We start from the raw sequence: 27,898 nt of genomic DNA, 5'->3' as shown, positions 1-27,898 counted from the left end.
AAAAATGATTTTATGGTGTAGACAATATTTGGGTTTAAGAAAAAATCTCCTCCAGTTCAACTGAAAGCTCTTAAGAGGTCTTTCTTTCTCTACTTTTTAAATGTACCTATCTCTCCTCTCAACTGCAGCATAAGAATTTCTTTTTTGTTGAATTGTAAGGAATATTTGAAACACAAGTGCAAAATAGTCAATTTTTCAAATTTGTGTGGAATTGACATGTCCTTACCTGTTGAAGTTATGGTCAGAGGTGGGAAAGAGTTGTTCAAGGGGAGTAGAATTCTAATTTAAATATACTCTTTTCAACATTTCTATATATTTTATCAAGGTATGTTTTTTACTGAAGAAATAAAGTCATACACGATTATCTTCTGCAGTTTTTCTGTAAAGCCTTATCCAATTACATTATCTAAGTCTCAGTCTTGCTGCTTTGCTCGCGACGGAGTCTGAATAAGAAGAAACTCTCCAAATCCAATTTGGGAATAAAAGAATCAAAACTCTTTCAACAATTTTCACTGGACCGCATTATTTGATTTGGAAGAAAGTGAGTCAGACCATTTCCATTTCTTGATGAAATAAATAACTATCTCATTTACTCACTTCAAGGAAATGACCGTCTTCAGTGGCTTTGAAAATATTACATTTCTATCCTACACTACTTTTAGGGATTACACCTCAAACCTAGGAATTTTTTTCATAATTGAAAACATTTTAATAAATAATATATCCTCATGCTTCAAAATACAAAATTCAAAGGGTTCTAAAATTTGAAATGGTGTTTCTTTTGTGCTATGTAAACACATTTTATGTGTATAAAAGTAAGATATGTATTTTCTAGCAACCTTTTAAAAATATAATATAGGAAATGCTTAATATTATTAGGTTAATATTTTGAAAGATATCAATAGGGAAAAAATCTTCCTGTGTTTTTTTTCAGTATTTTTTAAAAATAAGATTGGGATGCCTGGATGGCTCAGTCGGTTAAGTGTCCGACTTTGGCTCAGGTCATGATTTCACAGTTTGTGAATTCGAGCCCCAAATCAAGCTCTGTGTTGACAGCTCAGAGCCTGGAGACTGCTTTGGATTCTGTGTGTCCCTCTCTCCCTGCCCCTACCCTGCTCATGCTCTGTCCCTGTCTCTGTCAAAAATAAATAATTTTTTTAATTTAAAAATAAGAACAAGATTATATTTTTCCAAAACCTATTAAACTTGTCTTCAGAGACATATCATAAAAGTTTCTTATCCATTTGTAAATATATTTATATCCATTACAAACAATGCATATTTTACCTGAACATGGGACTATGTGAATGAAATCAGCAGTTTTCAATTAGGATTTGACGATAGTAGATATAGGATATCTTGTATGGCAACGAAGCAAGCTTTTACCCCTCTGTGACAGAGTGTTTTGTTGTTGTTGTTGTTGTCATCATTGTTGTTGTTGTTGTTCAGTAGTGGTCTTAAATCTCTAGGAAGGACCTGCACATTCTTTGTAGGAAAATAGAAAATTGTATTTAAAGTTCATTCACTGCGAATCTGCTTTTTCAAAAACACCCACAGGGAAGATAGATGTACATTTTTTTGTAACCCAAGCTGGTCAGCAAATCTCACAGGATTATTTTTTTCATCCATTTGTGTCCTTCAGAAGTGAAAAGCAGGTGCCCTCTGCCTCCTGCCTGTACACACAATTCCAGAGAAGTGCTAAGAATGAGAAGAAGCTTGAGAAAATAGGAAGAACATGAGTTTTAGAGTCTATCATACTTTCCTAATTAATTACCTGGTGAATTCAGAAAAATCACTGGACCTCCATGAGTCTCATTTCTATCATCTGTCACACAGAATGGTGATAATACCATAGTTATTACAAAGATTAAATGAGACTCTATGGAGAGCATGCAACACACAAAAAGCATTCAACAAATACACCCTTGCACTTGAAAATGGTCATTCCATTAAATTTACCTTTTCTTTTCTTTAAAATTAAAGAAAAACCTCCTCTACGTTTTCTACTATAATATCTTTAATGGGTATATATTTTCTACTGTAATATCTTTAATGGGTGTATATTCTCTAAAAAAACACATTATTTTAACATTTTTTTTAAAAGAGTAATAGCATGTATAAAATAACAACACAGTTGCTTCTGGGTAATCATTTTTAAATTGTTGAAGAGAAAGGATCTCTAAAAGAGAGATCCAAAGACATGTGTTAAACATGTAAACCATTTAAGTCATAAACCTAGGTTACTCAACTAGGATGATATTTTGTTTGGATGTGACTTGTGTGTCACTTTTTAGGAAATTTATATTAAATCTTCATTTTTCAGGTGGCTCAGCTGGTTTGGCTTCCAACTTTTTATAATTTTTTTTAATGTTTGTTTATTTTTGAGAGAGAGAAACAGCTGCGAGTGGGGAAGGGGCAGAGGGAAAGGGACACACAGAATCGGAAGCAGGCTCTAGGCTCTAGGCTCTGAGTTGTCAGTACAGAGCCTGATGCAGTGCTCCAACTCACCAATGGTGAGATCATGACCTGAGCTGACCCACGTGTGCACACTCTCTCTCTGCACACTCCATAACCTCTCCCACGTGTACACACTCTCTCTGTTGCTCTCTCAAAATGAATAAATAAACTTTTTTTAATCTGCATTTTTCTTACTTGCCCACTTTATTTGCAAGCTATTGCAGGATAGACTTCATTAAACCCAAATTTTATCAAACTCCCTGGCACCTAAATGTAAAGTGCTCAACAAATGCTTGCCTAAGACATACAAAGCCCTGTTGTATACAGTCAATTAACTATAATTTTAACAGCTGAAATATCGTGAAGATCAATATTCAAAACACTGCTTATCTTTTTTTTTCTCATTAACAGTCTAATGAATAGCATTCATTGAGTGTTTTTTCTTTGCTTTTTGAGGACACTCCTACACCCTTTTTTCACTCTGTCCCCTTTTGTCTTCTCTGAATATACCATTTACAGCCTTCTAGTTCATCTGGAAAAGTAACATGGTGTGAAATAATAGGCTGTTAGTGCTGGAAAGGATCTCACTGATCATCAGCACAGGGTCCATTTTAGAGAGAAGACTTGTCTTAATACTCAGTGGTCACACCTGGTCAGTGGCCAGAACTCACATCTCGTGACTCACAGCGCGCTTGGTTTTCTTAACGAGACAAAGAACAAAGGAAATACTTTTTTCTCTTTACCAATAATAGAAAATTAGACTAATAAAGTCATAAAAGATGTTTCCCTTTTATAAACCATAGAGAAATTCCTGATGGTTCCTTTATTTGGATCTGTGATTTTTAAAACATGTGGTAATATCCATAATTGGATTAAAGTGAAAACATGTGATCATGAAGGAGTTGAAGTACCTTTGCCCTGCTCTGCATTGCTAGCCAGCTTCAGGAAAAAGGTACACATGGTGACAAGTAGTAAACCAACATCAACCCTGAGGAATTTTTTTTTTAATGTTTACTTATTTGAGAGAGAGAGGGAGTGGGAGAGAGAGGGAGGGACGGGCAGGGAGGGGGACAGGATCTAAAGCCAGCACTGCACTGACAGCAGAGAGCCTGATGCTGGGCTCAAACTCACGAACCGTGAGATCATGATCTGAGCCAAAACCAAAAGGTGGACGCTAAACTGACTGAGCCACCCGGGTGCCCCAAACCTGTGGAATTTTTGAGACTATCTTGAGCTTTCCTAAGTGTAAAGCCTATCAATTATTTATTGGTCCTAAAATCTAAATTGACTGAGGGATCAAATAGTTTTGACAAAATATCATTTGAATAAGATAATTGTAAACAACACTGGAAGTACATGAATTAATTATTGCTTAAGTACTCATTTGCTTAATTAGGTGGAGTATTGGAATGTCTTTTGCTTTATCAATTCACAATGATATGCCTAGTGTAAGATATTATAATGTTCGGTAATGCTATTATAATATATGCAATTATAATATTTATTCAGCATTCACTATGTTCCAGGTACATCCAAGATTTTTTTTTAATTTTTTTTAACATTTATTTATTTTTGAGACAGAGAGAGAGAGAGAGCATGAACAGGGGAGGGTCAGAGGAAGAGGGAGACATAGAATCTGAAACAGGCTCCAGGCTCTGAGCTGTCAGCACAGAGCCTGACGCGGGGCTCGAACCCACAGACCGCGAGATCATGACCTGAGCCGAAGCCGGATGCTCAACCGACTGAGCCACCCAGGCGCCTCGGCACATCCAAGATTTTTATGTGCATAATATCATCTAATCTTTACAATTACACTTGGAGATGGTGTTATCTCCATTTTTCATAGGAAGATGTGTGATTTACTTTGATTAACTCACTCAAGGACATGCACAGTAAATGGGAGAGCTGGATTCCAGACTGGGTTCTGGCTGAGTCAATAACGTCTTAATTTATGCTAAATCAATTTCTGTGCTCATGTTATAAACCTTCTTGACCCTTTAGTTGATTTATTGATGGTGACATTTGATTTTAGTGTTCTTCAAAATGTAATGGTAACTGTAAAATCCAGTCAAATTAGGGTTTGTATATGAATAAAAGTGAACATTTGAGGCTTCTAAAAAGGAAAGAAGGAAGGGATGAAAGGATAAAGGAAAATAAAGGAAAGGGTGGTAGGTAAAAAAGGAAAGGGAAAGGAACTTAGTGCCTCCCTAGAACCTCTGCTACTATGTAATTTTATGAATATAAATTTAAGAACACACTTCCAAATCCTACTTTATATTCCCACTTAACCCCAAATAATATTTTACTTAGACATCACTGTTTATCACCATGATGAACTCCCATTTTAGTGGGAAAAAAGTTTCTTTAGGATTCACCAAGAAAACACCTTCAGGGAAGAGTTCTGAAGACATTATAGGTAGGCAAGGATGTGAGGCCTCTCAAGAATAAAATAGGAAACAAAAAAGGAGAGAAAGAAGTTGGAAAAATTTGTTTTTTTTTTTAATTTTTATTTATTTTTGAGACAGAGAGAGACAGAGCATGAATGAGGGAGGGTCAGAGAGAGAGGGAGACAAAGAATCTGAAGCAGGCTCCAGGCTCTGAGCTATCAGCACAGAGCCGGACGCGGGGCTCGAACTCACGGACTGTAAGATCATGACCTGAGCCGAAATCGGTCGCTTAACTGACTGAGCCACCCAGGCACCCCAAAGAAGTTGGAAAAATTTCTAAGAGGACCAGTGGAAAGCTAGATTGAACTCATTTTCCTTTGTTAAATATCAGGGACTCTACTACCTTATCAATTTCATCATTATTATTTTGTTGGCTCTTATCTCTTTCCTGCAGTTATAATCAAACTCGTATTCATTCATTCATTCATTCGTTTTCATGTTTCAAGGCTTATGCAGAGACACAAGTGTGGGTCCCAACTGCGAGAATGTATCCCCACTCTAAAGTGCGTATGTCAAAAAAAGTCAAGGTTGGCCTTAAGAGATGCAAGCTAATTGCATTCCATGGATCAGTGAAAGAAAACAAGGAGGTGATTAAGGAACTGAGGTCAGAAGGAAACCCCTGGAGGTGTAACTAAAAGAACCTCCAGACCTGATAGCCTTTATGCAGTAAGATACCAATTTAGATTCTGGAGAAAATTCCAAGATGACATAGCTTTGACCTTCTAGAAAATGCAGAGTGCCCACTGATGTCTAGAGCATTTTCTCATCCACATGTCCAGCAGATTAGTGTGGTTCAGCATGTACTCATTTAAAAAATTTAAGAAAGAAGCCTGGTGCTTAACTCTGCATAACACACACAGCAGACCTGCTTTAGATGAAGTCAGGTGTGGTGTAAGGAGCCCCACCCACCTGGTTGCCTCCTTATCTTATTTACTTTCCAGGACAGGACTGTCAGGAACTTCCTCAGAACCAAGAAAGCACCAAAAATCAAGATCCTGAAATTGTCATTGTCTTGACTTTGCTAATAACAGACTACAAGTATGTACATGACTTTGAAAAAGTTACTTTATCTTTCTGGGCCTTATCAGTGAAATATGGGTGTAGCCTAAACTACTTTTTAAAGATGGTTTTAGTTGTGAACTGTTTTCCACAGCTATCACAACATACTGAGGCAAGCCTATGCGCTACAGAAAAGGACCTGAAATATTATTCAACTGTGGTATCATATATTCATTGGGATATCTTTATTTTTTAAGTGCAAAGAGATTATTACCTAATTGTAAATCTTCAAGTAACAGCAATTGTAGGAAATGTGTTCTTTAAATGATTTACTAATCATGGTGATTATTAATGATCATTAAAAATTACCAAATGGGTTGCCATTTATCTACATGTTACATTGCATTTTCCTTCCTCCTATGGATCCTCAAACCTTTAGAATTTCCCCTCTGCCATATAAGTATAATATCCATTTAAAGTATGTATACACCATTTATAGTTTATTGTGAAGGATTCTTTCCAGTTTTACGAATGGAACATGTATGCATAGATATAAATTTTACCTTCAAAGGAACAAGGTTTGCCTTCAAAGGAACACTCTAGTGATTTGAATCTAACCAAACCGTTGCAACTTTAAAAGAATGACTATCTCCTTGACCCTAAGATGTAAATCTAGTAAAGGTTTTAACCTTTTATGACAAAATCATGTTAAGGAATATTATTACTCTCGAAGTTAGTTTCTACAACTGTGTGTTTATGCTAAAAATGTTTGCTTACCATCTCAAAATCTTGACCGTCTGGGGCAAACATTTGTACCTACTGTAGAATATAGATGTCTTGTTACTGTATCTGAGAAAGATCAGATGGAAATTTTTCACTGAAAATGTTTTTTCTGATTCAACCAAAAACAGTCTCTAGTCTTGTTTACTAGAGCTTAATGATAAAGTAGCCCTTAGTCTAAGAATTTCAACACTCCCTGATTTTTGTTTTACTGCTTTCATTTGTGCCAAATGAATGTATTTTAAGGACCTACTTTTTCAAACCACAGAGGATTAAAATGGTTATCAGATTTTCAATCCAAGAATTAAATTAACTCCACCAGCCCTGAGTCTGTATCCCAGTCCACCCCCCACCTCCCCATTCCTAAGTTCTTTAACTAGGTCCAATTTGCAGGACATAACTTGACTGAAATTTATAGCTACAGTGAGACATGCAGCTAAAGAAAACTCTTAGGCCAGGCATCATCTCAGACTTCTAAAGCAACAGGATCACTTAACCAAAGTGTAACCCTCTGCAATAATTACACAAGTGCAAGTTACAACTGCTTCACCGGCTCCCAGCATCTCTATCGCCCTTAAGAATGGGTGTCTTCTAGTCATTCATGGAACCGCATCTGCAGAGATTTTCGTTATGTTTCTCAGTCCTAGAGATTCATTATTACTTTGCCCTTATGCCCCTTGTCCAGCCCTGCTCCCCTCTAAGATGGGTCAGAGTTCCTGGAATCCATCATCTTCAGATTCGTAATTGGTATTTGACACTTGCATATTTCTAAGCATAACGCAAGTATGACAAAGTCAAAGCCTAAGGAAACCTGGACTTGTCTGTGTGTGGCACTAGATTCTGATCTTCGTTGCCAAAAAACGAGAAAAATATTTCTCTGTCCTCCTGTCTGTCATCACTGCCTCCACTTGCTCTTCCTGCACATGGATTCAGAGTATTTTTTTTCTAAAATGCAGTTATAATTATATCTTTCTCTACTGACTCCCATTAGAAAGTACTTAGAGCCTTCCTGGTGAAGTTTAAATTCTTTACCCTTCACCTAGAAACACTGGCTCGTGGTAAATTGACCAGGGGCTTTGGTATCAGATACACTTGGCCTCAAATTGTGGGTCAGCTCAGGTGTAACCTTTCTCATCTTCTGTTTCCTCATCGGCATAATGGAGTAATGAACAACGTCAGGAGGTTGTTGAAACCATCGTGTGAGATACCAGATGTAAAAGCCTGGGGCAAAATAAGCGCTCAATAAGTCAAGCCTGCCTTGACTTCCACCCTCCCCTCATTGCCTGGTTCCTTCCTCCCGCATGCGTGCCATTCGATTCTGTGCTCCCCCCAGATTCTAACCCGTGGTTGGCAGTTTCCTGATTAAGCCATGCTGTCTCATACCTCTGTAGCTTTTGCATACATTTTTCTGTGGCCCTTCAAGGTCTTCTCCACCCTCATCTCTTACAGAAACGGGAGGGTATCTGCTTTGCCCCTGAAGACAGTTCCTCAATTTCTCTTGAGCGTAATCTTCTTTACCTCTTCTATATTGCTGTAAAATCTTTCTCTCATGTCTTCCATCTTACATTGTCATGTTAGTTGGTCTTATATTTTCTAATGTACCATTACCTCCTGAGCATGGAGTCTGTGTCTTACTCATCTGTGAAACCCTAGGCCCCCACTTATTCCCTGGAAAATATTAAATGATCAAATGAATGGTCCAGAGTACAGAATAAACATGGTTTTGCAAAAGTGGCATAGCTACCGATATGTCAATGCTAAAAAGGAGCACACTCACCCTTAGATGGGCAAAAATGTTGAGGGCAACAGACTTAGTGACTTCTAAGTAATCATGAGGATTCCTTTCTATAGGAAGTCTTAGAAAATGCAACCACGCTCAAATGGCATTAGCTTTCTTTCAGTAAATGGTTACTGTGGGGACATATGTGAGAGGAATACCAACATCATTATGAGAAACACATGCACTGAATAGCTATGCTTCTGATGCCTTTCTCAAATCTGAAACATCACCCGCTTTCTGGACAAGATTGTAGTATAACATGTGTGGCCACATTTGGCTTCCTTCTTGCCATGGACACTGAAAACAATGAGGTTCTCCAGGGATTTCTCCTTTAACCTTGTTAGGGTGATCGTGTACACACAGCCCAACACCTGCCACCAGGGATAATTCCAGTGTTCTACAGTAGTCAGCTATTCCTTCCACAGCATCCTACATCATATGGAAAGTGTCAGAAGCATATAAATTGCTGATTACATCCAGTAGTTCCTAAGAGTTGGTGTTTTGTTCTGAAAGTTTTTCCCTAAAATGCCCCCATCTTTATCTAACTTACTTTTATAGACACCATTTCAGTTTTTCTAATGAATATTGCTTTATCCCTTCCCGTCATACCATCAGGTTTTTCCTTACCTTTGAAAACCTCTTTGGATTTATTATTCCTAGCTCCACAAGTAACATTTTTCCCTCATACCCAAATTCCATACCTCCCAATGCTTTTACAATAGCTTCTCTTCTCCTGTAAACTCTATACAACCTCCAGAAAACCCCAGTTTTAGAAATCTTAATCCAGAAAGTCACATCTCTAGAGCAAGTGTCGAAATCTTTGCACCAAGGGGTGGTGATGGAACTTCCAGATGGGGAAAACTGCAGAGACCTTTTGGCATCTAGGAAGAGGTATAGGGAAGAAAAATGCAAGCAAGAAAGTGAGTTCCTCATGTCAGTTTCTCCTGTGCATAGGGTTAATGCACAAGTCTCTGTAGTAACTCCAAGACAGGCCAGGGTGACCAGCTGTTCCAGTCCATTCCCAGCTGTTTGCTTGGGACTGAAGAGTTTCCTAGCACAACGGGCACTCTGTGCTCAAACTAGGAAAGTCCTAGGCAAATTGGAGTAAGTTGATGCCCCTGCCTACTCCTTGATGCTATGTCTCTCTCCATCTCTCTCTCTCTCTCTCTCTCTCTCTCTCTCTCTCTCACACACACACACTGTCTCTCTCTCTCTCCCCCCCCCACCATGAGTCCTAATTCATTTGAAAACATGTATTGATCTTCATTTCTTCTTGATTTTAGCTGTATGCAACTATCTGAAGATCTTAGAACAGCACATACTCAGAGAGAACCCTGCATAGAGTAAATGCTATCACATGAGAGAGCAGATTAGCAAATAACTGTCACTTGTGTCAACTCCAATTGTTTGTTCACGGCTGTGTTCAGTAAAGTGTTCACAGTTTCATGCACATCCTTCCAGATAGTATTATAAATACCACTCTGCACCATACTCTTTTAAATTGAACCACACGTCTTGAAGCTCTTTTGTATGTGTGTATATAAATACAATGAGTTATACCTCATTCTTGTTACCTGGTGCATAGTATCCCCTTATGTGTAATAATCCATTTAAGTTAATAATACATTTAACTCAGATGATAGACTTTAAAGGTCATTTCCAGTTTTCTTTTACTACTACAAATAACATTTTGAGTTTTCTTATACCTGAACATTTCTGTATCCTTTTGTAAGTGTATTTGTTAGACAAATTCTTAGCAGTGAAATTGCAACATTTTTGTAGGTATTGCCAAGTTGTCTTCCAAAGACTACATCAAATAACAGTCCCACCATCAGCATAAAAATGTGTTTATTCCCAGGGCACCCAGGTGGCTCTGTCCATTAAGCATCCAACTCTTGGTTTCAGCTCAGGTTATGGTCTCATGTTTCATGGGTTCCAGTCCCACATTGGGCTCCACCTTGGCAGTGTGGAGCCTGTTTGGGATTCTCTCTCTCTCTCTCTCTCTCTCTCTCTCTCTCTCTCTCTCTCTCTCTCCTTCTCTCTGACCCTCCCCCTGCTTGTTCACTCTCTTCCTCTCTCAAAATAATAAACTTTAAAAACAAATGTGTGTGTATTCCCATATCCACTGACCCTGGGATTCACAAACATTTTGCCACTTAGTTTAATTATAAATAAAATAGATCACCTTTTCATATGTTTATTGGCCACAGTTTCCTCCTGTAAAAGATTCCTTAAATCAGTTATCCTTGGGGAATCAGTTTGTTTGATGTGTTAATGCTCTGGGTGTATTAAGAAAATGATCCCTTTTATGGCAATTTTTTTCATTTTTTTAACTCTAACTTTGTTTAGGGTGTTTTAACAATTAGGCTTTTAAATTATTTCTGTAGTCAGATTCACCCTTTTCTTATGGTTTATAGATGCTCTCTTTTATCCTTACTTTCCTGGCATTTGGTACGGTATCTATCACATAGTAGATCTTCAGTATTTTTTTAAATGAATGGTTAATGAATGTGTGAATAAATTAATAATATTGTTTGCTTATTTTCCTCCTTATAATACATGGAGATTTGGAAAAAGAATGCCAAACCCTATATTTCAACAGAACCTTACGGTGTGTCATCTTAGGGCAGGGATTTGCTCAACGTGTTAACCGTGTCACCTAGCACGGTGCCTGGCTCACAGAAGATACTAAATGTGTGGAATGAATGAATGGACTATGAGAATAATGAAATAAACACAGCTTGCATGGACTCTATCCTTCTCTACTAGTGACAAGCATTCCTAGAAAATGAGCTCAGACGGGAGGCAGTTGTGTGTACAGGCCACGCATTCAATTTATCTCAATATCTCTAGAGCATCACACTTATTTCTAAGTAAATTAAGCAAGAGAAATAAAAAGGGTTACCACCAACCTGGACCAGAGACCACATTTCATTGAATTTATAATGTCTATCACATTGCTACTGTGCTGAAAGGTTAAAACTTTCCTAGAGAAAACAACTCTGACTCCTGCTTGCCAAAGTACTCATAAAACGGCCTGATTGCTAAGAACAGAAAACAAACCAAACCAAAGTAAAATGAACCAAATAGCAGCAGAAAGAAATGTGCCTTAGTATAGTTGGATGGCTACCAGGTCTGCCCTCCACAGACCACCATCCCTCAGAGTAAGAGCGTGCCCTTCAGGATAAGTGTATCTGTGTCAGGGGACATTCGATGAGATGCGGTCCCTTCCATGTGTCAGTTTCCCGGGTCATTTGGGGTCTTAGGAAAATCCTCTTGTTAGTGCCCTGAATTGCACATGCATTATGGAATTCATTGCAACCCAATAGCTGAACCCATGGTTTCATAGCTATTAAAATATGCCACAAACCAAACCACCTGTGAGGTGCCAACTCAGCAAATGTGCCTATGCAAAAACCAGTCATAAAAAAATACAGAAAATGAGGATGAAAGAAGCCTGAATAACAACCTAGAGTTCCTATATTCGACGTCATGAGGCATGAGAGGAAAAGTGTTCCATGTAGGTTGAAGAGAGGCGACAGCCAGGGCTGCTGGAATTGAAGATCATTATCACTGTGGGAGAGGGTCACATAATGTGCAATAAATCAGAGTGACTACCGTGGGTCCCCTGTTGGAAAAACTGCAATTATGGATAATTATGTGCGAGCACTAGGAGAAATGCCAGACATTAGAATCTATGTTTAATGTGAAAATTGCATTTCTTTCTTTCTTTCTTTTTCTTTTTTTTTTTTTTAGCAGAACCTCAATATATAGCTTTCTCTATAAAATGTGGGCATATTTCTGAAGAAAAGAAAAATGCCAACGTTGCATTTTAGCATCCTGTTACATTTTAGTTAAATAAAAAGGAACATGACTTTTCAAGAAGAAAAATCTCTTTTCACTTTCAGTCTCTCTGTCTTCTTTCCTGAAAGACAGGATTAAGTGGTTACAAATATGTTATCTTCGGTTGTAATTGAAATTTGACTCTATGGAAGGAAAGGAATGATGAGTTGTCTTCAAAGGCCCCTTGTGCTCCTGATTTGATCAGTTATGCTTTGTTAATAAGGCAGTAATGTGGCCTTAAGAGCTTCCACTATTGAGAGAATCCCAGGAATTATATATAGATAAGTAGATTGGTGTCAAATACTGTGAATTTTCTTATTCTTGTACTCCCATTGCCTCATTTTTTCCCTAAATGTCATAGTCTTAGCCCAAACTTCCTGAGATGTAGCCCAAGACCTGCTCCCATTTTACAGGGGATGGGGAATCAGGCAATCCCAAGAAAGCAGGAGAGAGGGCAGGGGTGAAGGTGAAAAGAATAGCAGTAGAGGAGAAGAAAAGTAAAGCCAAGGCCTTGCACTACTAAGCTTGCCACACCTTTACCAGAAACACAGCTAGCCGCTAAGTTACAAAAGATATCACCTGTCTGTGAGATTGTATAGAACCTCTATGTTTTGGAACATTCCACCCAGGAGAGAAAGGGTGAACAATTTTTCTGCCCAGAAGTCTTTTGTCTCAAATTGGTCAGCTTGCTCTACAGAACTTGACTCTTTTGACTCTCCCAGAAATCCCTGAGGAAGCCAGAAGCTCCCCATCTGACATGTAGCTGTATGGTTCCTGTCACATCAGAGGCTTTTGCCCAGGCCAGGCCCACCAGGGTGGTAAGGCAGAAAAGGTGAGGCAGTAGCAGTGATCACCAAGACTTTGTTGGGGCTGTTATGGCCAGGAAGCTAGGAAAGTAGCCTCTGCCCCAGGGGTAGATTGGGTAAAGTGGGCCTGGGAAGGCCCAAGTACACAGGGGCCCAGTGTACTTACCTACAGTTTACTGACAAAATTAGAATGGATGAGACCCAAGACTTCTTAAATTAAGCTTCTCTGGTGCCCTGATATAGTGTACTGTAGTTTAGTGCTGTATCACCTGTCATTTGAGTGCCTCATTTGTACAAGGTATTGTGTTAAGTGCCTCAAGTAAATGCTCTTGTGTAATCCTCAGAACTTTCTGGACTCCATTTTATAGATGAGAAAGCAGAGAAAGAGAGAAAGAGCTAAGTAACTTGCTTGTGTTCAAAGAGCTAGGAAGTGGCAGAGCTAGAATCTGAACTCCGGGCTTTCTACTTCTAAAGCCTTTAGCCTATGTTATAGAGTCAGCATCCACTTTACTCTTCCTACTAGAAAAGTATGAGTTCTAGCTCTGAGTAGCGGTGAGGAAGGGAGCTGTCTTCTGCTTCATTCTTAAAACAAAATCTCTACCTCACATGGCCGGATTTTCATAGGGGTGTGTGTGTGTGTGTGTGTGTGTGTGAGAGAGAGAGAGAGAGAGAGAGAGAGAGAGAGAGAGAAAGAGAGGGAGAGAGAGACAGAAAGACAGAAAGAGAGACAGAGAGACAGACAAGTGTGGATTCTTGTGGTGAATTTTCCAATCATCCAAATAATAAGAGAATGGAAAAACGTTGGGTGAAATGATGCCAATGTCTTTGACATACACTGATCCTAGTACTAATTTTCACCAAAGGAATAAAGATATTCCTGCTGCAATAGGAAGATCTCTCTTCCCTGGAACAATCTTGGCTTGCTACCCTTGTCAAATTAGGCTGAACAAGTTGAACAACATGATCATTTCTACAGCTCAGGGGGTTTGACTGACAAGGACATTTCTAATATATTATCTTCAAATCAGGTTAATAATATTCCAAAGCAGAGCTAAAAATGAATGCCACTTCCCTCAATCAAGTGAAAATGTTAATCATGTCAATATGCCGTAAATGCCACAAAGTCCCAAGCCTGTATATGTAACAGGAATACCAATAGGAACTTTCCTTAAAGGGAGGAGGAAGGTGGTGTTACTTTCATCTGCTCCTTGATAGTATGCTTCTCTATATTAACCATTTCAAAAAAACTATACCGGAAAATGTACTATAATGGAATATAAAATTTAAAATGTTATTATTCCATCAAATAACATCCTCTGAATAGTTTTGCTATTGAGTGTTGTCAATTTCAACTTACATGTGTATTGAATCATGTAAATCATTTGGACCAGTGCTCCCCAAATGGCACACATAGATAATTATATTTCTAGTGACTGCTAGAGTAAATGTGACTTGTGTTTATTCTCCCACTCATTTGCTCCAAGGGCTGAGGAAAATCACTGTCTGGCTCAACTGTGATCCCTACCCCTTATCAAATCTTTAGGAAGTTTAATGAATTCAAAGAAAACTTGCTTTACTTTTACCTTTAAAATGTATACCTTTAGTTGTTCCAGTCACCTGCAGGTGAATGTATCAGACCCATTATTATAATGTATATAATTAGAATTTTAAAATCTTAACCTATTTCTCTTAAAGCAAAATAAACCATGTCAAAGATTTGGGAGCCTAAAGTGTCTTTAAGTGGGGACAAGAACTATACGGTATCGATTGTTGAAAATAATAAAGTTCGGAGAAAGTATAGTCATGGGGAGTATGAGGATGGAGAAGTAAATGTAGGAAGGATTGGAAGTTGGAGCCACACATGATTAGAAACTAAGACATGCATCACAAAAATCCTCAAGTCTGTTCCGATGGGAAAAATTCTGCTCAGTCGATGATTCCCAGACTTTGGAATTTCAAAATTAAAAAAAAAAAAATTGAGAGGCCCAACATAGGATTACCAACTCATCAACTCTTATTAACTTTTGCCAAATAAAGTTATTTTCAACAGAACGACTGCCATTTACTAGAGTCATGATTTCATATTGGGATATTTATTTCTTGCATTCCACATACATTTAATATCACAAAATAGGAAAAAAAGGGCAGTCATCCCCAAAAGGGAGCCATTGAAACCTTTCATTAATTTGTGTGTGTGTATGTATAACTGTGTTACATTGGCCTTATCATTATTACTGTTGTAATTTCACTTTATTTTGGAATACCATATGCCCTTGGCGTTTGGGAATAACCGTGATAAAGTCACATATGAGGATGTAGAATTATTTCATATCCTCTCAGTAATAACTTCTATCAAGAATCATATCAACTATTGAACATAACATGGCAAACCGACTTTATATAACAATGTTTTTTAACCAACTACTTGTGTAGCAGGCACTATAATAGAAGCCAGGGATATATAGATGAACTATGTGGTCACAATTCCTACTTTACAGTCTAGTAGGGCAAAGAAAAATTAAAAATATATGATTGAAATGCCTTAAATACCATGAAAGCAATATGCAAGTTGTTGTGGGAGCGTATGATCAAATCAGCATGAAGCTAATTCTGAAGGAACGCCTCTGTGCCTTTTGTATACCTAAGACACCTTTTGCATATTTTAAAAAAAAATTTTGAATTTTTATTTATTTTTGATAGAGAGAGAGCGACAGTGCATGAGTGGGGGAGGGACAGAGAGAGAGGGAGACACGGGATCTGAAGCAGGTTCCAGGCTCTGAGCTGTCAGCACAGAGCCTGACGCCAGGCTTGAGCCATGACCTGAGCTAAAGTCGGGATGCTTGACCAAAAGAGCCACCTAGGTGCCCCACCTTTTGCATATTTTTAAAAGGCACCATCTCTAGTCAGGTAAGTTACAGAAGGGCAGTCCTTTAGGCTAGGTGAGTTAGAAAGTGGTGATCTTTCCTCAGGTTTACACTGGCCTGACCACTGGGCCCCTGGCTAAGTGAATGGAGCATTGTTGAAGAAGGGCTTTAGGGAAGGGGAAGCACACTATCAAATTTGCATTTTAACTTTCCTTACTACTTTGGAGAAGTTAGATGTGACTAAACCCTTTCTTTCTATTTGCTTGAGTTGAAGCAGAAAGGGACATCAAATGTTAAAAGTTGACCAACCTGTTAATGGGGTGTAAAACTTTTTTCAATGGGTGAGACATGAAGATTCACTAGAAAGGAGAGCTTTTTTTCTGCATTGCCCCAGGCAGAATTGATTGGTTTCAGGGACAAATCACAGAGATGAACACCCTTTCCTAAATCTACATACTTCTTTTTCTTGGTTCCTATAATGAAATTTGGGTGAGCCACCTTAAACAGACATGGCTGTGATTTGTTTCTGAGTCAAATGCTAGTTTTATTTTATATTAAATTATTGATTTTGCAAAGGGGACAGCATTTATATTTTGATACATTTTGTTATTAATGAAATGATCTCAATTTTGTAGTGAAATGTGAAAATGTGTATTATGGGATGCTATGGTTTATCTCCCTAATGGAGAGCTAGGCTTTCCAAAACCCTTGTGACCTTAATGTGGGTCTCCCTTTAAGTTTAAGGAATTAATTTGCCTTCTTATCTCAGTGTACACAAAGCGACTTATCGCCTAGTGGACTATTGGCAGTTTGTCTCAGGGAGAGCAGAACCAGAAACTGAATCAGCCCAGAATGGTTTACCTTTAAAGTAGCTCTCACAGACCAGTTTCAAAATAATCCTTGAAGATTTTTTAAGAGGACAATTAGGCTTTGTAGCTACTTGACATCTAATTGCAATCAAACACCTAATGCAAAATGCATTCCACTAACATTTTATAGAAATTTATCATGCAGGTCTATGCTGATGTATTTGGTTCAGATAACTCATTTTTCACTAGAAAAAAATGTTTGAAGAAATATTGCTCTTCCAATTGTGGTGGCACTCCTCAGGCCTAACTCTGCTTACAAGCAGAAAAATACTACCCGTCCTTTGTTTGTTCTACTTTATTAGTCCTTACTAATTTTATGATTCTCCCCACCTGTTATTTTTTTATCATCAACGTCAGCATTATCCTTTCTTGAGTTTCTCCTATGTGCCAGGGAGTCTAACAGGAGCTTAGTAAACATCTTCTCTAACCCTTTCTTTTTTTTTTTAATTTTTTTAAATGTTTATTTACTTTCGAGAGAAAGAGAGGCAGAGCACAAGCAGTGGGAAGGCAGAGAGAGAGGGAGACACAAAATCCAAAACAGACTCCAGGCTCTGAACTGTCAGCACAGAGCCCGACATGGAGCCCAAACTCAGGAACCATGAGATCACGACCTGAGTGTAAGTGGGACGCTAAACTGACTGAGCCACCCAGGGGCCTTTCTAACTCTTTCAATAATCCTATAAGTTAGGGATCATTATTCCTATTTTACAGATGAGGAAACAGGGTCTCAGAAAGTTTAAGAAATACCCTATAATTATATAGTAGCAAGCCAGGTTTCCAACCCTAAACCCAGCATCTCTCAACTTGGTCTCATCTCTTCTCCATTCCGGACCAGAGGGTGATAATGCATCTGCCCAAAAGGGAGTGTCTAAAAGTGACTTATCAAAGCAGTTATAGTCTTGTAAGGAGACTGATATGAGGGGGAGGGAAGAAGGTAACTATAAATATCAAATGTACAAGGTAGCAAACATTAAGCCAATGGCTTGAATTAGAAAGTGAATAAATTATATGAGTATTCCCATGCTACAATCAGGCTGCTGCAAGGTAAGTAGTAAATGAGGCAGGATGATGGCCAGATGCAGGGGGCTCAGGTACGTGGAATGTCCAGGTAAATCTCCAATGTCTCTACTCAGGCTCCATCATTACTTTTTTAAAAAGCCACCTGAATTCCATGCCATTCCATGGAATTCCATTCCATAGTATTGCAATGTATATTATTTTGTCCCATTCCATTTAATAATGTTTTCACTAGTTGTAGAACTTCCTGAAAAGAAGAAGAAATTTGTAATGACTCTCTTAATCTAAAAACTCCTAAAAATTCATTTCAATCAAGAAATTCAGAATTACTGTTCATATTTGTATGACAAATAAAAACTTCTAGGCAAAAGTTTGGGCTGTAAATAATCAGCAGCAGAAGTGAAAAGAACATACATAAAGAGTGAGATGGCTTGAGTTTTTCAGTCATGCCACTTCTTTTGTGCATGACCTTGAGTACATCATGAAACTACCTCTGGGCCTGTTTCCTCATGTGAAGGTGGAAGGGTTAAACTAGGTGTAAGCCTATGTTCCTTAATGTTATGATTCCAACTAGTTCTAGATGGAATTAATGATTATACATGTCATACATTGTTAAATGACTTCTCTCTAGATGAGTTGCTTCTAAAAAGTTTATTAAGGGTGGCTCAGCAATCTTTAAGAGGAACCATCGTCATGTGGTTGGCAGATACCAAGGTCATTTTGATTTGTCTATAGGAAAGATTGGGCCAAAGAAACCTACCTAGATATGTACCATTTTCTCCTCATGTTAAATGTCCTTGACTTTAGATTTGAACTATAGACGTATCTGAAATGGTTTAGGCTAGATTTGGACCATAATAAACTCTACTGCAAAAGGAAGTTTTGTCATCATCGTAACAGTTGCTCTCCAACTGCTGGGTGGAAAGCTAATGGTGGATTTTAGCATCAAGTGGCTATCTTATAATTCTAGCCTTTGAGATCAGACCTCTTAAAAACTCATGAGTATTTAGAGGAAAATGTTAAATTCTCAATGATATTTTTTTTTGTATTCAGCTATTATTGTCATTACTCTTATTATTTAGCTATAATTATCTCCCTGCTTCTCCCAACCTCTATTTATTACAAAAAAAAAAAAAAAAAGAGGTGTTTGCTGCAATCTGGAAGTGAAAATGGGCTTGATGTTTGGACCTGAGCTCCAGTTCTGACCCAGAAAGTAAGCCAGCAAGCCAGGAGTACTTAAATGAGTGGATCTGGTCCACTGTATAGAGGGGAACCACCTCAAATGCTTTAGCAAAACCGAAAGAATAATCAGGTCAAGCAGTTTTGCCTTGGTGGCGGGAAACACACACACACACACACACACACACACACACACACACACACACGTCTCTGAAAGCTCCAGACACAGAGGTAGCCCTGTGCTCCACTTAGTCTTCTCTTCTCCTTCAGGGAGTCTGAGCAGAAGAGAACACTAAGGAATAAAGCCTTAACTGCCAAGCTGTCATACAGAAGAAGGGTGTCTGGCTGAGAGCAGGGCTTGCTTGCTAGGATCGGAGCGTAAGTCCTTTTCATTTGAGAAATCCAGTCCACGTTTTACTGAAAGCCCAGACAGCCTGAATAAGAGGAGCCTCTGAGGGCTGGTTTCTGATGTCGCACTAGGCATGATAAGAATGCCATTGACGTCAGCAGAGTCATCATCAGGGAGAATGGCACCCCAGCTCTTGAAACCACACCAAGCAATTGCAGTGCTGTTGAAAATTAAAAGCCGGTGCTCAGAGGGAGGAGGAAGAGGGGAGGAGGGGAAAGAAGCAAAGCCGAGCAGCAGTGGCTCCAGCTGAACTCTTCTTTCTTTTATGCATTTCCTGTATTTTACAAAGACAGGCACACAGTGCTCCTGTGCACACACACTCACTTGCTCACACCCAACCTCAGTGACATCTTAGCCTGAATTGGCCAGTGGAAAGAATGGGAGAGAGAAAGAATTTAATTTTCTTAACGTTTCTGAACTCAGATAAAACAAAACTGTGCCACCCAGATGCTGGACAGAGGCCCTGAGCCACAGGAGAAAATAAACCCCTGTGAATGCAATCTTTGAGCTAAAACTGATATGCTTGAAATGCGTGTTGATGAATAGATTACAAAGGAGGAATTAAACACTTCAAAAGAGCTACTACAAAGCAACAAACCCTCTCCCCCCGCCCACCCCAAAACAGTACTGTGGACTCTTGAGTGTTTGTGTGTCTGCTTGAGAAGATGACAAAGTTGTGGGTTTGGGAAGGGAACGCTGCAGGCGTGTTGTGATTTCAGCTTTCAGAGGCAGCTCCAAGAACATCACCTCCAGCTGTGATTCAAAGGTTACCTAGACTGGAAAATGTCTTGGAGGTTAGGAAGTCTTTGAAAACAATTCTTTAATGTAAATTGCCCCCACTTTCAAATTCCACAATTAATCCTTTCATTGCCTTGCCCACTCCCAATTGTTCGTCAGCTCGACCCTGGCTCCAGCCCCTCCTCCAACAGTAATATTGAAACTACATAGAATAGACTTGATGATATCACCACCTACATGACCTGCTTGATTTTACAACATTGATTGGCAGCTTCCCAAGTCTATAAAATCTTTTGCTGATCTGATTTTAATATCCATATCCTTCAGCTATACCAGAAAGACTGGTTTCTGAGCCATGGAAATGTTAGGAGGGAAACAAAAGAACATATGCACGTAGAGCAGAATCTGGCAGAAAACATGGATTTAATAAGCTGCATTATTCGAAAAATTCCTACTTTAAATGGACAGTACTGGAGGAGGAGCTGTGTGAGAGAGAAGCTCTGTAATGTAACGGTTCTTCGATTTCCAAGACCTGTTTCATTTTGAAAATGAAGAAGCATAAAGCAGCAATCCTTTCAAATACACAATGAATCTTTAGGGTAGAACCCACCCCTCCCTCAACTTTGTCCTTAAAAATAAAGATTACATTAAAATGGACTTCTTCCATCTAATGGGACAGAGTGAATAAAAGAAGAAGGTCTTTAGCAAAGCATGTTTACTATGTACGCTTAACCGGTCTTGCTCAGTCTAATATTGTAAAGAGGGCTAATTATCCACGCAGGGATCCACTCGTCCTCTGGAAAGACACAAATGAATCTGTAACTTGGTTCATATTGGCCATTTTTGTTTTGTTTTGTTTTGATTTTAGTTTTGTATGAGGCTTACAAATGGAATCTTTCTCCTTCCCTTCCTCCCTCTCTTCCTTCCTTTCTACCTTATCTTCTTCTTTTTTTAAAATAATACGTGTCTTTATTGCCAAAAAAAGAAAAAAAAAGGATTCTGCAGCTGCAGAACCAAGATCTTATAGGAAGGGTTCTCCATCAGCTCTCAGAGGATCAGAGCCCTCCTTCCACCTGCTCAGTCCTGAGTGTGAGATGGTACACTGGGTGGAGGAGGTGAGTCTTCTCACAAGGCTTTTGTCCTCAAAAAGGTTAAAAAGCAATTGACTTTGATGTTAATCCTATTAACACAATACAGACCTGCTATTACCATTCTCTGTACCTTTACTGCTGTGTTGCCTTGGTTACAAGTATTCGGACCTGTTACTCCATATTGCTCCTGTGTCTGTCCCTGTGTCTGTCATCTCTCCATCTGTCCCACCTCTCTCCTTTGGTTCTGCATTATTCTCAGTCGAGGTCATTTCCTCCCCTGAAAAATAATGAAAACCCTCTCCCTTCTTCCTACCCACGGTTTCCTCTTGTCTCTCACTATTCCTTTCTCACACCAGGAACACTCCCAGGCCACAGGTAATGATGGATCAGCCCCTGTGGATGTTTGGGTGCCCTTTGCACCAGACACACCAGCAGGAAGCCCAGTAGCCCCCAGAGTTTGGGTGTGTTTTGGAGATGTCAGGCTCAGTTTCAGGGAACACTAATTTGCAACAGGAAGTGCTAGTGAACCCTATGAGGGATGGGAATTAGCAAATAGGGTTGGCAGTCAACTGACAGAGGAAACTTAAGGAAGGGGATCATTTAGAAAAGGAAAAAGAATTTAATCCATTTCAGGTGTGTTAATTTCCTTTATGGGCAGAATTACTATGGATTTGGGGTATGTTTTATTCTTTCTTTTCCCTAAGGTCCGGCCTGATTTCATAGGGAGGAGGCAGGGATAAATGCAGTGAATTTGATTATGGACACCAGTCTAACCCGAGCTTAATGAGCCATGGAAACAAAATAGTCCAATCTCCTCTAACTGCTGAAATCCAAAACTAGAAGTATTGGGAGCCCTGTGGCTTTGGTTACACATAGTCGTAGTACAGGTCTTACCTCAGCATTTGAACCATTCAGTGAGAGATCTAAAATGTCTTAGTTCTTTGAGTAGCACATATAACTCTTTTAGAATTAATTTGGAAAAAAAAAATTACCAGGGATGACAATATGTAAAAAATTGTATACACAAATTAGAATTTTCAAATATTAATATTTGTTATGACTACTTCAGGATTTTTTTAAAAGAAGAAATAAAACTATAGAGATGAATTTTGAGGACCCCATGTCCCCACTACCACCATTAAGCCCATTTCCCTGCCTCCTTCTCCAGAACAGTCTCTACTGTAAATTTAGGAAATAATCATCCTGTCCACATTTTCATCTTTTTTCTGCATAAATTTATTGATAATTGAATATATTGTGATTTTGAAAACTCATTAATATTTTGTAGCTTACAATTTTTAATCCAACATGTATGTTTGATTTTTTTTTCCTCTTTTCTGTTTTACCTTATAGATCCCATTAATTTTAATTGGTTGCAATAGAATAGTAGTGGTAAAGTAACTGATTTGGGGAGGTTAATAGAACAACCAATTTAAGTTAGAAGAACTCTCAGAGATGTAGGTTAGTTAGTTACAGAGTTATTAGAGCAAAATTTAGGGAGGTAGAAGTGAAAGAAGCTTAGAGTCAGGCTGAGCTGTGATAAATGAGAAGAGAGAAATAAGAAAGTATGGTTTACATAAGTGAAAATCAAACTTGCTGAGAACCAGGTTAGAATGAGCTGGTTTGCAGCAGGCCTCTCTGTGAGACCTTGAGCAAACCACTGCCCACAACAGCCTCTCTCTTACTCCTCAGTGGTCCTCTCTTGTAAAATAAAATCCCAGAGTAGGAGAGGCCAAATGCAAGGAATACAACTTATCACTCAGTCTCCCTCAGTTCATAACTAGGGAAGTGAAGATTAAAAAGGTGTTATAATATACAGATACCACTCAGGGAAGAATATGAAACTAGGCTTGGAGTAGGAAAAATTGTTCCTCTATGAGTACATTTTCCAACAATTAAAACTTTTCAGCAGTTTCTGAGGCAATTCATTGAATTGACTGCTGTGTAAATACTATGATTGGTATAAAGACAAGATCTTTCCATTAAACAATACTGACTTTTGGGGCACCTGGGTGGCTCAGTTGGTTAAATGTCCAACTTCAGCTCAGGTCATGATCTCCTGGTTCATGAGTTCGAGCATTGTGTCAGGCTCTGTACTGATGGCTCAGAGCCTGGAGCCTGTTTGAGATTCTGTCTCTCTCTCTCTCTCTCTCTCTGCCCTTACCCACTCATGCTCTGTCTCTGTCTCTCTATCTCTCTTTCAAAAATAAATACACATTAAATTTTTTAATAAATAAATAATACTACCTTTTTACATAGCCCAGATGAGAAAGCTGCTACTCAGGGAATTTAAACAACATGTACAGGGTTGTAGTTTGTAAGTAGTAGCGCCAAAATGTGGACCCAAGGCCATCTGGTTTTCACAATATGTTTTTAACCACAGTGCTGCACTATGTTGCCTCAGTACAGTTTCCTTCTAAAACAGTTACTGACCTGTCTCTGCCATTTAGGCTTCTACATCCACAAGTTTTCAGATTTACAGGGGCTCACCTCTTTCCTATCTGTAAGTATCAGGGGACGGGACGTCTGGAATGGAGCAGAATTGAGGGTAAAACATTTGGCTTGATGCTTCTAGTAAGAACTACAATGTCAAGAGCAAAAAGCTTGGCAATTCATATTTTTAATGAACTAGAAAGGTCGTAAGCTTTGGAATCAAATGTTCTGATGGCAAAACAACAGTTGAAGGAACAAAGAATTATAGGTGTTCAGCAAAATTAAGAAGTAAGAAGATTTGTAAACAGCAGACAATGAAAGGGAAAAAAGATTACCTGGAAGGAGTTTTATTTTGTTGTTTTTTTTTTAATCAACCCAATTACCTGAATTGGCAAATAAAGTAAATCTCAAAGAAGAGTTTGCTGAAGAAACTTAAACAAAGATACCATGGAGACATTTTTAGAATCAGCTGTGCTATTGCTTATGGTGAAGACAGAATGCACGCCCTGGGATTTAGATGAAGCCCTAAGACATAGAGAGTAAATAAACACACAGATCTGAAAATTCTTCGTATTAATTGATCTTTAGAAATTTGGTGTGTCAGAATATTATCAGTACAACACCTTAGCCACTGGACCAAAGGCAACATCTACAGGCTTTTGGAAATGAGAATCTGGAAAATTGGCCATGTCTAAAAAACAAAACACAACACCCCCAAACAAAATGAAGAATGCCATTTTTAAAACCCTAAGATTGGAGGCTGACTCTGATTTTGAAAGGCTCTCTGACCTCAGTATATTTTCCTCAGTTCCTACATAATTCCTACACAATTCCTCAGAGTGATTCCTTGTATAGATGAGTTTTTTCAAAGCCTGTTTTTAAATGAAAGCTTCCTGCCTCCTACACCTTGAAACTGATGGTGGTCTTGGAGGGAGAAACTGTTTAATGGGTCAAGGATATTATTGGAATGATGTAAATATTTGGAACAAGACCGAGGTGGTAGTTGCATAATATGGTGAATGTGCTAAATGCCACTGAATTATTCACTTTAAAAATTTAATTTTCTATTATGTGACTGTCACCTCAGTAAATAACTTTTAGATGAAAATAAAGAATGGGGGGGGCACCTAGGTGGCTCAGTCGGTTAAGCGTATGACTTCAGCTCATGTCATGATCTCACGGTTCGTGAGTGCAAGTGCCACATTGGGCTCTTTGCTGACAGCTCAGAGCCTGGAGTCTGCTTGGGATTCTGTGTACCCCCCTCTCTGCCCCTCCCCTGCTTGCACATGCTCTCTCTCTCTCAAAAATAAATAAACATTAAAAAAAGAAAGAAAGAATGGAGCACTAAGGACCTCAGAGTATAGCTTTATGAATTTTAAAAGATAGGGCCTTGGCTAACTGTAAGCCTGTGATGTTCTTTAGAGTTTACACTATGCCTTGTTGATATTGGATTTCGAAGTACTCAAAGTGCTTGGCACATAAATGGGATTCATATGTGCTTGATCAATGGATGAATGGATGATTCTGCCCACGTCACAGTCAGTGAAGAAGATTTCATGCAGCAACCCCATATGTTGTGGGATATAGTAAAGGAAAGTCAAACATAACCATGAACAAAATGAAAGTTACCTTCAAGGTTTTGTTGTTGTTGTTTGTTTGTTTGTTTGTTTGTTTTGTTTAATGCATTGGTGGAGGAACAATTAATATTTTTGGATTTTAGAGTGTTGCTGGTTTTATTTCATTTTGCACTTTTCCCCATCAACCTCTGTGGAACTGTAGATTACAAGTAGGCTTTTCTTTTGTTCTGCATTTCTATCTCAGGCCCTTCATATCTATTTCTCTGAATGTGAACAGTACTGGAATTGAAATGAATCACAGGATGTTTTCACCTTATCCCTTGTAGAGCATGACTGAATGGTTCATGCTAAAACATACAGCAGAGCTCAGTGATTGAAAAATAGTATTACTGGATAGAAAGTCACTATATTCTAAGGTTTCTTATTATAGTCTCTGTTATTTTCTTTGTCATATAAGCACCTTTGAAAAAGCACAAGTTAGAAATGAGATGGAAAACATAATAACAATCTGGTGTTCTATAAACAGTAAAGAAAGTCAGACTTCATAAAATTAATCTACATCCTCTGCCCTGGTGTTAGAAACATTTTGTCTGGACTGTCTAAAGAATTATTTCAATTCCTCAAATAATATTACTTCAATAGATAGGGCCTGTATGTTGGTAACCTACATATTCTATAAGCAAAGCATAACTTTCCTCTATTCTCTTTTTTTTTATGTTTATTTATCTATTTTGAGAGAGACAGAGAGCATGAGCAGGGGAGGGTCAGAGAGAGAGGGATGGAGAGAATCCCAATTAGGCTCCTCACTATCAGCGCAATCGGACATTGGGCTTAATCCCATGAACCATGAGATCATGACTTGAGCTGAAATCAAGAGACAGATGCCTAACCAACTGAACCACCCAAGTGCCCCTATTCTTTTGATATTTAATATTAATTAGCGTTTTTCTAAAAGCATTTATTTTTTGTTTTGTTTGCCCATTGTTAGAAGGATCCTTGGATCTTTAAACCAAAAAATAAGAATTTGACCATTAAGGAAGAAACTCACTTGTATGAATATGACATCAGCCATCTTCCTTAAAGGAGGAGGTAGGCAGTAAATTTGAATTAAGAGTTTTAGAATTTTACTACCTTTTGGCTCTCAAAAATATTTTTTCTTTCATCCTTCCCACCCCAATTTATATAATTCTTTCATGCTTTCCTTTACCCTCCTTTGTTTCTTTCACTGCCTGAAGTCCTGTGGCATAATTTTCATTTGTAAGGTATGAAGCATAGAATAATAGAACAATTGTGAAGATTTCCCAAGGTCAAGAAGATTTTACTTGAATTGTGGTGTGTCTGCTGTTGGTGCTGATAAAGGGAAGACAGACAACAAATGCATACAAGAAAAACATCTAAACTGGAAGAACAGACCATTGTTCTGAAGAACAAGGAGAATTAGGTCAGGTACACTGGATGGTGCCTAGGAAGAAAGCAATACTGAAAATCTTCATAAGACTGTGAATAAATTCTTTCCTCTTTGAAATTTGTTCCCTGGTGGTTGCTTGGTAGCAAAGTCACTGAGATCTATTCCTTACAGTAGTCAGTGCTATGAACAAGAGCCAGAGTAGACCTACCACATACATATTGCTTTATTTATTTATCTAAGTTGCTGTATTCACTATCAACAAATATTGATTGGAGCACCTTCTACATGCCAGGCATGTCAGACCTGGGTTACATAGGTGGAAAATATGGGGTTTAACACTTAAGCAGCTTACTGTAGAGTGTATTTAAATAGATTCAGGGGATCAATCTGCCCAGCCCACATAAGATGCACAGTTGTTGAATCAAAGATGTGTGTGACAAGTGTAACAGTCCTGTAGTAGAGGGTCCAAATGAGTGAGATTAGAAGGGAAAGCCTTGGTCAAACTAAGATGTTTCAGATGTGAACCTAAAGTTGATAGTCATTAATGGTTTTTGAACACAGATGGGCATGGGAATATTTTGACAAAAACAGTATTTTGAGGTGATTTATGTGACAACTAGATGAGGTGGTAGCAGTGAGACCCCAGAATAGAATAATATGCCAATGAGACCTCCTTCACGTAGGTTAGAGTAATTCAGCTCAGCAGCAATCTCGATGTTTTGTAACAACCCCTATGTGGAGAAATTGTACTCTAGAGTATTGGGTAAAGCCACTGTGAAGCCACAAAAATAATAGTGGCTTAAGTGTAGAGAAATTGAGTTCGGATAAAGAAGTCTGTACCTGTCTGCACTGTGTACTGTGAAGTATTTTATTGGTATTTAATCTTGCCATTTTTGTTGCTAATGACTGTATTGAGTAATTACCAACTATTAATTATTTAAAATCAGTTCCCTAAAGCAACTTCTCATCTTGCAGAAGGTTGTATTTCTTTGAACTTTTTAAAAACTTGCTTGAAATGTGGAAACTTGGAATAGGAGGTCTACTCTAGCTTCACATCTGCACCTCTTTTCATTCCTGCTGTCTTTTCTGACTTTCATCTTCCACTCCTCCCTGCTTGCCTCTCCTGCCTGCCAATCAGCTTCCCAAGCTTTCCCGTCATTCCTCCACCTCTTGCTGGCTGCACAGTCATCGTTCAAGCAGT

The 27,898-nt window shown here is 38.6% G+C and overlaps 1 protein-coding gene and 1 long non-coding RNA gene across 5 annotated transcripts in view; one reads left to right on the top strand and one right to left on the bottom strand.

The window, feature by feature from the left end:
- The window catches only part of PDE4D (phosphodiesterase 4D), a 1,404,509-nt gene that overhangs the window by 1,249,411 nt on the left and 127,200 nt on the right, over positions 1 to 27,898 (top strand). The window lies entirely within an intron of this gene.
- Positions 1,293 to 27,898, bottom strand: part of LOC122238771 — a 104,701-nt gene continuing 78,095 nt past the window's right edge. Inside the window, exon 5 of the long non-coding RNA XR_006217935.1 lies at positions 1,293 to 1,485. This is a non-coding gene — a long non-coding RNA (uncharacterized LOC122238771). The remainder of the gene's footprint in view (positions 1,486 to 27,898) is intronic.

The sequence above is a fragment of the Panthera tigris genome, chromosome A1 (assembly GCF_018350195.1).
Source record: "Panthera tigris isolate Pti1 chromosome A1, P.tigris_Pti1_mat1.1, whole genome shotgun sequence".
Taxonomy (NCBI): domain Eukaryota; kingdom Metazoa; phylum Chordata; class Mammalia; order Carnivora; family Felidae; genus Panthera; species Panthera tigris.
Note: the sequence above shows the minus strand (reverse complement) of the source record. Positions and strands in the feature narration are given on the sequence as shown.